The sequence below is a fragment of the Cynoglossus semilaevis genome, chromosome Z, assembly GCF_000523025.1.
Source record: "Cynoglossus semilaevis isolate Cse_v1.0 chromosome Z, Cse_v1.0, whole genome shotgun sequence".
In the NCBI taxonomy this organism is placed as follows: domain Eukaryota; kingdom Metazoa; phylum Chordata; class Actinopteri; order Pleuronectiformes; family Cynoglossidae; genus Cynoglossus; species Cynoglossus semilaevis.
In genome coordinates, this window is record NC_024328.1 from 6,764,334 (window position 1) to 6,775,573 (window position 11,240).

General features: G+C 39.0%; 1 protein-coding gene across 1 annotated transcript in view; it reads right to left on the reverse strand.

Annotated features, from left to right (window-relative positions):
• Positions 1-11,240, reverse strand: part of fbxl17 (F-box and leucine-rich repeat protein 17) — a 203,787-nt gene that overhangs the window by 165,588 nt on the left and 26,959 nt on the right. The gene's annotated exons all lie outside the window — the stretch shown is intronic.

The window sequence follows — 11,240 nt, forward strand, 5'->3', positions numbered from 1 at the left end:
CAAACCAAGAAATATTATAATTAATTGGAATAATTCCCTCCATTAAAATATTTTTTCTCGGACTTCAATATTAAACTAAAATACAGATTTACAAAACAGATAACAATACCAGTACTAAAAGTACCAACAGTACCAAGAAAACTTGTTTTGGTTGCAGTCATTTAAATGTTTTTGTTTTGTTTAAATGAGTGCATAATTGAAGACCTATTGTGATGATTTTAATCATTTACAGACCCAGATGTCAGTTACTTCATAATGGACAATGAAATAATTGCAGATTTAAGTCTTTGAAAAGAAATAAATGTAAATAAGGCAGCTGACATTGGTACAACCATGGGGGAAAAATAACATGTCAGCCTGTGTCTAGGCCTGCAGAAGGAAACTCAATTGTATCTCCTTGAATTAAAGCTCTCTAAATTAAATCTCAAGCTTTAAAATGAAACAGCCTTTGCTACTTCTGTCTATTGATTTGTCCAAATAATCACTCATTTCAAACAGACCACCTTACAAAGATCACCAGGAACCAAACAGGCCTGAGTCGATCGAAACCATGTGTGGTGAAAAAGCCAGACTGCAACTGTTAGTATTAGAGCTACGGAGCAACAATGCACTGTTGACAAGGTAAAAATGTGGAGGCCAAGAGCATATTAAAAGCAGAAAATAATGTTCCTTCAAGCGCTGTCGCAAATAGAGACAACAAAATGAGGCATTAAGAAGGAAAGGCTTTACAGCTATAAGCTCATCTCATCCTCAGAAAATACATCTATGATAAGGTATTTTGTCAGCTTAGGGCTGTGTTTACACGACCATATAAACTACAAGCCTGCCACCTCACAATACAGTGATGCATTTTCAAGAATTTTGGCAGAATCCACTCACTGTTCAGGAACAGTTTGGGTTTTTTTTTTCATGCTTCCAGCACTCGAGGGTCTAAGTTGGAGACCAACTTCTCTATGAAAACAAGCTGGCACTGAAACATATTAAGCTAGACATTCCTTCCAGCTCTACGCTGGTTGGCATTTTGTAAGTTTTGAGTTAGGACTTTCCAATAATTACAACAGGGCACTTGATTTATTCAGAGCCAAGTGTGTCTGCTCGACTTCCTGCTGCGTTCTCATTTTGAACCATACCTGCAGTACATACCGTATTACATCCCTTTGAAGGTCAGCTGCAAAACGCAGTGTTTATTTTCCTCTTGAACTGGTCTTTATGAAATAAAGTACAGGCGCACTTAAGTTTTCAAAATATGTTCAAAAGAAACGCCTGTGCATTTGTCGAGCAGCTCCCGAGACATTCCTTCAGTAACGCCTTAATAACACTAGAACTGGCACACCAGAAATGTATGAGTAACAATTTAACCTTTTTGAGCTTTGCTTTGGGGAAAAATTCAGAATGTCTATTAAGGTCATTAAGAGTCATTAAGGGCAAAACTTGGACAAATTTTTGATTTGTGAGTCACATTAGGGCCACAAATACATTGGAATGTACAGGGAGGAGGTGGTACACGTACGAGTATTTGGGAAACAAAAGTTTAGAGATTTGCAGTTTGGAGATTATGTTAACAAACGTTAGCTTATGAATATAAAGTTGTTTTTGACACACTCAAAAGCTTTAAGTGTCTTGAAAGACTCTTGAAAAGGTTAAAAAATATCAAGTGCAACTGAAACCTGATATAGGACATAAAATATTTAGATTATTAAACTGAAATTCAAAATAAATTAAAAAAACTATTACTGTAGCAACAACATAGGTTTAGGTAAATACAGCAGTGTAAAAAAGTGAATATATCATTAGCAGAATATTTGGTTTAACACAAATGACCCTTTATGCACTTCCCTTCAAAATGTAAGTGTTTTGATGTAATTGTGTAAGGAGGTAGAAAGACAACAGTTCAACAGGCCATTCCACACCACCCATTCCATTCTTATGCACACTGCACAAAAGGCATAAAGTGTGGCTTCATCAATGTGGTTTGTCCCTTGTGGAAAAAAAAGTGAGAGCCAAATATAGTTGGCATGACACATCAGTTGGCATGCAAACAGATGAAGAGAGCTTTCAGAAAATTTCCTGGAATTATTCAATGTGACAATTTATTTGTTCATCCTTGCTCTATAATCAACCAGGCTGGGGGCAGAGGAAGCCTGTGTTATTAAAGACATTTTAGGAAGCCATCGAGGGTTTGGCAAGATGAAGCAGATTCACCGCACTCACATTCACTTTCCATTTAAAATCTTCAATACAACTCAGCAGGTCATTGTCTGGTTAAAAGCATTCGAAGACAAACGGTTGAAAGGAGAAACACAATGTCAGCTGATGAATTTTTGGCAAAAGCCCAGACCGAGTGATGAAAATGTTTACTTTTATATTGTTGCCCAGTTCTATCAGAAAGAATTTTAATAAATGCCAGAAAAACACACACACAAAAAAAATCCACATCGGCGTTCGTTTTAATAATTACATGTGACAGATTTGACGACTGAAGTTCTCATTAGAAGAACAAATAATTAATTAAAATTGGATGTGGTAACATTTTCTTAGTCTGACTGATTTGACTAAGTCAAACAAATATCAGATTAGATGGTAATTATTGGATAATTATTCAATAATAAATCATCATGAAATTAACAGTATTTTTTTGTTTGATTATTTTAAATTCAAGCGTGTGTCATTCCACTGAGGTTGGAAGTGTCTGTGTCAGCCATAGCAGTTACTCAGACTTTTTAGAAAAGTGGACCAGAGCAGAATCAGTGTATTATCACCAGAGGTCTTTGTCTGACTTTACTATTTAAAGTCCTAGTGAAGATGTGCTGCCCAGGCTTCTATAGACAGTGAGAGACACATTTCCAAATGAGAAAAAAGTCTGCAAGTAAGAATGACAAGTAGGAACACCCAACGGTATCTAACATCTCTTAGACATACATGACAAAGTTGAACAAGGAAGTCTATTCATTAATGTAAAATATTTAATTAATTGTGTCTAGCAAAGAAAAGTGTTGAATGTGACTGAATGTGATCCGTATTACATCCCTTTTAAGGTCAGCTGCAAAACACAGTGTTTACATGACCTGATCTGATTTTAAACATATTCTAATCATTTAAAAACGAAGAATTTTGAGAATCTGTCTAAACTTGCTAAATAATCAGTGACACCATAATCTTAGCGACGCAACTCACAGTAAAGGAAAAAAAAGGTATTGGACTGATATCTGTACCAGCAGATAGACCAGTATCAAACATGGAAAGGTTGTATCAAGTCATCCTTAGTTGATGACTTTTTCTGCCCTGTTTGTGAGTTATTTTTCCAAAGTAGATCCATTTTGGTCAGTGCAACAATCTATTTCCTTGGTCTGAAAAAGACAGGTTCAAGTGACCTCTTTTTCTACTGATGTGACAGCCCAGTTAATCAGTGTATCAAGTTCTCAGATTTTGTAAAGTAAAAAAGTGAGTCTCCATGACACGTGTCTAAGTTACTAACAGCAGTTTCTATTTCTGTTGCAACATGTCAACAACAACCAGCCCAATGTGTAAGAGTTGACAGGAATCATACCATTCCTTATTATAGTATGATTTAACGTACTGTATACTGCGATGACGACAGTACAACAGAACAGTAATGTACTCAACCTACGATGTCTGCCTTTAACAGTGTTGTTTGGCTGTAAACTGACAAATTGGTAAGAAAAAGATCCAATCTCTTAGATCTCAGACCACAGCAGTACTTCACTGTACTACTCCTCCTTCTGTCCTACTTGTCAGTACAGTCTTCACCTTCAAAGTCTTTCAGTCTTACATTAATCTTTCATGTCAGCTAACATTTGGCATATAAAGAAGGATGTGGTCCACCTTACACCAGATAGAGCACCAATCCATTTTTACTCCACATAAAAACAACCATGTTCTCTTATTTACTACATTCCCAAACTGTATGTCTTTGTTCTCAGAGAAACCAACCAAAAGCCACATCAGGAAACTACATGATGGGAGCGTTTCTGTCATCTGTATTTGTAGTTAAATAATGAAAGTGACACTGCAGCACTGGATCTGATATTACAGCCACACATCCCCTCGTCCTGCTGGTGTCACTCCAACACCGCACCATGTTGAGGAGGTAATTTCATTTTACAGTCTCTCTGGTCGCAGACCTGAGATCCCCCAGTGTTAATGAATTTAGCCAATATAAATGCAATCATGCCTGAGGAGCAATTACAAATCTAATTGAGCATCTAAGCAGAATATTAAATTGGTGGTAAACCAGGCCTCTAATTTAAAAGACGCTTCACATTTCAAATCTTTGCCTATAAAATAAACACTACGTTACCAAAGGGGGTGGGGGTCATAAAAACAATCACTCTTTTGTTTCTATCCGTGAAGAACCAAACAACCAAACGTGATTGGCTGTAAAGAGACATCTTGATTGATGACAAGCAAATTCCTCTTTTGTCTAATAAGTGCTAATAAAGATTTTACTGATTTTAAACGTTTGTATTGCTGCATCCCTTCTGTCAGTGCCTCCTGTTTGTTATCTGGTTTTAACCAAGATGTCTTTCTATCTGTTATTGTGTTTATTGTTCTTGGCCAGGATCACCCACAGTGACCACAGAGCTCCCTGTACAGCATATAAACACACCTCTAGTCATGAATGGCCTTTCTGCCTGACGCTTTCTGCCAAAACACCAAAAGACAAGGAAATTTTTAATTAAAAGTTTGAAACAATAGAAATCGATTTGATCCAAGGAAAAAGGCAAAACAAACAAGTCTGTTCACTAATGTTTGGCCCCAAGTCATATATCTTATTGTGGCTAAACAAGAACGGTGAGATGAAGCAATGCTGCGAGAATTTAAAAAAGCTTCTGTAATGGTGGGTCTTGTCTGAGGAGTAAAAGCTGTCCTGTCTTAGGGCAATAGCAGCAGAAAAAAGGCCAGAGCAGGGGGGAGCTAAAGAGAGTGACACACAGACCCAACTCCTTAGAGAGCCCTGAGGGAAGGTTAGTCGGGCTCTCGGTCCCTCATTCTTCTACATCTCCCTGTTCCTTACATTGCTTTTTACATCTCTGAGCACCAATTAGCCAGAAGGCAAATTCCTCACCTTAGCCTTTCTGAATATTAACAGTCACTGCATCCTACACAAACTGCATCTTGATGTATCTCACCCATATACCACATCAGACCTGAACAATTTCATCTACGAAATGGTGAATTTGAAGCATCACTCTGGTCTAGAACACGAGCAACATAGACACAGAGCAGTGAGTAGGTCTGTTGGCCGTGTGCTACCAGGGTGGTCAGGAGGCAAAGCACTGATTTACCAGCTCTCGCAAAGAACAAATAAATCAACCATCACGCAGCACCGGACACAGACCTCGAGAGATGCCTCAATACTGCTGTTTATCGATCTTTCTGTGTGTCTTGGTGTGTCTGTCTCTGTGTGTGGGGGGCCAGCGAGCGAGGAAGACCATTATTTATTTCACAATTTATTCATTTGTTAGCAAGAGGTACTTTATCTAGCCAGTGTTTAAAGGGGGGAGGGTGGGTTAATGCGCTTTCTTTTGAATGAAGACCCACTTAGGTAAGGTTAGAGGACAAGGAGAGTGTGGTAGGAGAGGAAACAAGGAGGAGGGAACGAGGAAGGCTGGTCTAAATAAAAAGGCCAGCAACCTTTGCTGACGAGAAACATATTGAATTCCAATTAGCACACAGCTGCATTTACATACAGCCTACATGACAATGCTAAGGTAAGCAATTTACCACTCCAATTCAAACAGCTGTGCCATTTACATAAATTAATAGAACACATTTAAATTCTTTTGAAGTTTTGGGGGTTTTTTTTTTTTTGGTTTTTTTTTTTTTCCATCTACATATTTTCCTTTTTACCTACAAACGTAAGAGTAGAATATAGCAGTGTGAAGTGCCAGAGCAACAACTCGGGCCTGAACCATTTTGTTAGTCTCAGGAGAAATCATGGCTTCACCTGATCTGACTAAATATGAGCCGCAGGTAGCTGACACATTCAGCCCCCATAAAATACCACAGTGTTACATCTACCTCTGATTTATTTCAGTATAAAGCAACCTAAACAGAGCTGTTGTCAAAAAAACGGGCACTAAACTTTGTAGAGTATGCCAACATTTTCAAAGGGTGGCTAATGACTGTTCCAAGTCTCAGCAGCTGGGGAACTAACAGCGTCAATGTCTCTGACGTTGTTGCCTCCAAACAGCCCTCCCCCATTATACTCCAATTTGTCATTTGCGACATTATTTCCTGCTTATTTGACTATAAATCAGATCCTTATTTACATTCCTAATCCTACATTGGGAATTATTCTTTTATGGCTAAGAATATTGATTGAGATCAAAAGATGAGATGAGAAACATGTAATATAATCAAGATGCCTCATTTTCCTACAGACTTAAATTCCCATGAGGTTACTTCCAAAGCCAACAGAGCAGTTGTGGCTTTTGTTCAACTTCCTTTTTGAAAATGTTAGATTGTTGTGCAATCAAATAAACCAACAAAGGTCCAACAGTGTGACGTAAAAAAATTCAAATGAAAAAAGAAATTCGTAAAACAGAGTCTATCAGTCTCTAAACAGAGTTTAATTCAGGTAATGCAGCATATACAACACCACCGCCTTGGTTTAGCATATGTAACTGTTTTCTGCCAGAGTTGCCAGAGCAGAGCTACTCACTGCTCCAATATTGTTCAACTAACCACATCAGTGCCTGTGCATCTTAAACAAGTAGCTGCAGGAGAGATGAATGGCTCACCGTTAAGAATCTAAATATCTAATCTGGGCAGAATTGAGCCTCTGCTCCTGTGGTGTTTTCTTTTATTAGCTCTTGAATATATACAGGCTTCCTGGTTAATGAAACCCACTGACCAGGAGGTGTCCTTCAATCAACAGCAGACACGTTACCCCTCCTGCTGTCAAAGCAACCAGAAAATAAACGGAGTAACTATGATTTTTTTAAACTGCTTCTTCAGCAGTTTATTTTACCTCTGCTTCTGATGAAAGAAGCAACTATCGATAACCTGCTTTGCAGCACAACTCCTGCCTCAGAAACACAAAAGTTTTCATAGATTTGGACTCTTATGGCCTGCTGTTTTTAAATTTTCATTTGAACAGATCAGAACCTTCTCTTAACTTTTCTCTAAAATGTTTTGCGTTGTTTTCTCTGAGCTCAAAGCACAGCAGTTTTTCCCATCAGTCACATGTCTGTCTGATCTGCCCCACTACTTCTCACTGAAACAAAGTCTTTTTAATGTATCTGAGCCTGATGGACCATCAAAACTCCCCAGCAGGCATCCAAACCTTGGCACAACACTGCTTCCTTCTGCCTATTTGATACATGTTTCCACAGTGGATATGCAGATCTCAGCAGGTGTAGACAACTTGGTGCTTGTGGGTAAAATTTTGTTGGCTGTTGGGATAAAATTGAGAAAAAAAACCTCAGGACGATGATGGTGAGTGAGGCCCACTGAGAGCCTGTGAGCGGTCTCATTAGACCAAATCAAACACATGTCAAAAACAGGAAACGTCAGGATCAGTAATGGACCTGCCCCAGGATGTTCGTTTTTGGGATCTAAACGTGAAGATATCTTTGATGAGATGATAAAAGACATGCAGGCTGGAGCAGTAAAATATTTTCCACAAGAGAAAAAAAATCCCAAAGTTTAGTTCAGGTCATGGGGCAAATCGTGCGTCATTTTAGCCACTAAAAAAACAAACATGTTTGAAAGAAATCATATTTTTTAACATAAATAATGAATGAAGAATTGGTCTTGTATAATGCATTTGAATATCTATTTTTAGCACAGACAGGCAAATTATATAATCTTAATTGTGGCTGCTGTGCTCTGCAGTGTTTGTTTGGATTCCTGGTAATTTTTTTACATTTTAAAGTCACATGACCTAAAGATATACAAAATAAAAGTACCGAGACTTTTCCTCGCTCCATGTTAGAGATACTACACCAGAATAAAAAGACAAATCAAGAAAAACTTCTGTTTCTTTCCTTCAAACTGCAATCAGACATTTTTTCGCCTCAAGCTTGGCTTTGAAGGAATGTCTGGTTTTTGTGAACGCTGAGTAGATTGGACAAACGGCGGCACAACTGTTACAGATTTATACCTGTTTACTGAAGAGAGAGAAAGAGAGACAGAGAGAGCACTGGCATATGTGCTGGAGAGTCAAACTAAGAGGAGCAGGGATTAGAGCAGAGCAATAGTGTTGTCCACAGCACAAGATATGGCTCTTTTGATACCGCCTCCTTGTGGTGAATCAAAAAAGCCACGGCTGCAAACACGATTTCCTCCGACCAGACCAGTGTATCTGTCTGAGTGAGTTCACAGAGCAGTCCATCTAGAAAGAATTTAGCAGACGGCTCATTGCATAGAATTGACGCAGTTCTAATTTGACCCCATGCCATTTCCATTTCCTCGCGACTCTCTCTGGTTCCTCCTTCAACATCTTCCCCTCCTGAGTTTTGCTACTTCTTCCCATTAGTGAGTAAGTCATTTTAATTCCACCTCAGGATGCAACACACAGTACCTAATTAGCTTAGAAGAAAGAAAATCATGGAAATTAATTCTCTCTCTCTCTCTCTCTCTCTCTCTCTCTCCCTCCCTCCACTGTAGTGTAACCACTAAGTGTTGGTGGAGCAGAGGTGTTCCATGTCAACCTTAGAATGATGACAGGATGCATGACTTGACATTTACTCATCATTTAGACCCTGTTTACGTTAAACTCATGCGTGCGCACACACACATACTCTACTCAATCACATAACAAGGTAGTCCAGCAGGGAACGCTCCATTCTTTAGAGACAAAGTTAACCACAGTCATTAGTCTTGCTTTGCTGCCTAATTGGTCTCTTGGATGCACAGAGCCCGTTGTCCATTCTGACTGAGTACTCAAACGCTGCAGAGTGTGTTAAAGTGCTGCTCAAGTGCACAGTCCAGTACAAAAGAGCAGGTTCCTCGACATACTATCCACACAGTAAATAGATGTAGGCCTACCAGGTTACTGTTCCTGAGGAGACAAGGTATCGATGGCCAAGAAGCCCAATGAAAGATTTGGGACAAAGTTAGACTAAAAGGGGCTGTACAACTCACATACAGGATGTTGCGTGTTCATCTGGTTTACTTGTAATAGCGTTGCCAATAGCTGAGTATTTTGATATTAAGTATAAAAATAACATCCACCAAGGGTTCTGGTATTAAACCATTGTTCACCTGATGTTGGAGCATCAATTTACAAATAACTGAGGTAATGAATAGACTTGTAGAACTGAAATATTATGGAAACTCAACTGTGTTGTGCCAAACAGACTTTAGGAGAATTAACGCCACCTGGAGGCTGGGCGATATGTTTCATTGTTACCAGCCATTTATGTGCCATAAACGTAAGAACTGACAAATATGCACTTCGAGGAGGTTCCCTCATTACCTTTCTGTAACTAATTATTAGAGCACTAATTTGAAATGATTAAACCTTGATAAATACAAAAATGTGAACTGCTAAACTGTAGCGCAATTTTATCAAACAATGGTATCACAGATGAAATAGATAAATTCCAGTATTAAAATGATAAAAGTGTATTGGATTTGGCCACTGTAAGAAAAAAAATCTATCAGCAATATAAAAATTCAAATACATGTTAACGACTATTGATTACATTCATATACAGGACTACAATTCTGATTAACAAATTAAGAAATAAAAACAAATTACAGTTGTGCATCTATAGTGATTGATTAACTGACTCAGGCAATTTGCCTCAGTGTAAATTGTTTTCATGCTGTACAAAATGGATTGGCAGTAAATAATGGTTGGAAATTGGTACATAATAAACGCACCAATAGTCTCAGAGGTCGATAGGAATATATATCTACAGTCGACAACAACGGCAGTCATTCTGGCCCTGTCTGCGCTTCAACTATAACTTTATTTTTTTTTTGTGCAGGATTAAAAAAAATGAACTAATCTAACGCGAAGAAAGAAATGCCCTAAAGAAATGACCATATGTGCATTAAAGTCATCGCAACAAGTTCAAATAACAGCAAAATGTCAACTCAAACTAATTTGTACAAACACACGCGCTTGTGTGGACTCCCTTTGTTCCTTTGGTTATATTTTTAATGCCACCACTTTCAAGCTGCATCAGAGCGGAGAACAATCCACCAGACAAACAAAATACAATTGTATTTTTTTCTACAAGCTGTGGAAGAAAGTTAGACTTCTGTTGTGAAGAATATAACAACAAATGAAACCTTCAAAGAAAGTGAATAACAAGAAAATACATGTTTTACCTCGTGGCTGCTAACAATGGCACAGCAAAGAACAACAAAAAGCAACAATGCTGAGCGATCTCACGGGGAGATTGCAGTGGTCGGCACACACACACACACACACACACCCAGGAGCCTTCAGTTCTGATTTGCCACAAAGCTGTTGTCAGTTTCTGCAGCATGTGAGCCCCAGAATCTTAACCCATCTATTATATGGCACCTCCACATATTAGGATCCTGAGAGACAGGACCATCAACGTAAGTGGAGTCAAGTCTCAGTTCTGAGCAACACATTGATATTGCACAGGTAATTGGAAGTCCCCATGTCACTACTTCATCTGTGGGACTTACATAAACAAGTACACAGGAGATATTCCATTTATCTTACCTTGTACCGATGCAGGACACATCATTATACACACACAACAGTGGGAGTACAGGTCTAACAAGGCTTGTACGTTTGTGAAATGGATGCAGTCGTAAGACGTCTGTGCTTTCTCCGGACAGACACCCTTGTGCCAGTTGCGGGGCAGAAAAGGGAGATAAAGGAAGAACACGCATATACTCAGCCAGCCCTACAGTTTTCACCAGTACTTTAGAAACTGCCAGGTAATTTGATGTCAAATGTGAGTTTCTCATGGGACTTAAGATTTTTTTTTTCCTTACAAACCATTGAGATCTTGTCACACGTCTACACAGCCCTGATTCAGGGCAGCAAAAGCTGGGGGAAGCCGCATGACTGTCGGTGTCATTGTGCCTCCTGAATTTCAAACTTACACCAAAAAATGCTGTTTGACAATGAGGTTCAGGCCGAGGTTAGGGGGCAACAATGGTGTCTGAGTTAGGTTTAGGCACGGCAATACAGCCGCACCGATGAACAAAGAAGACTCTGCACAGTCATTTGCATTGTTGTGAGCAGAGTGCCTACCGGGGGGGGGGGGGGGGGGGGGTTT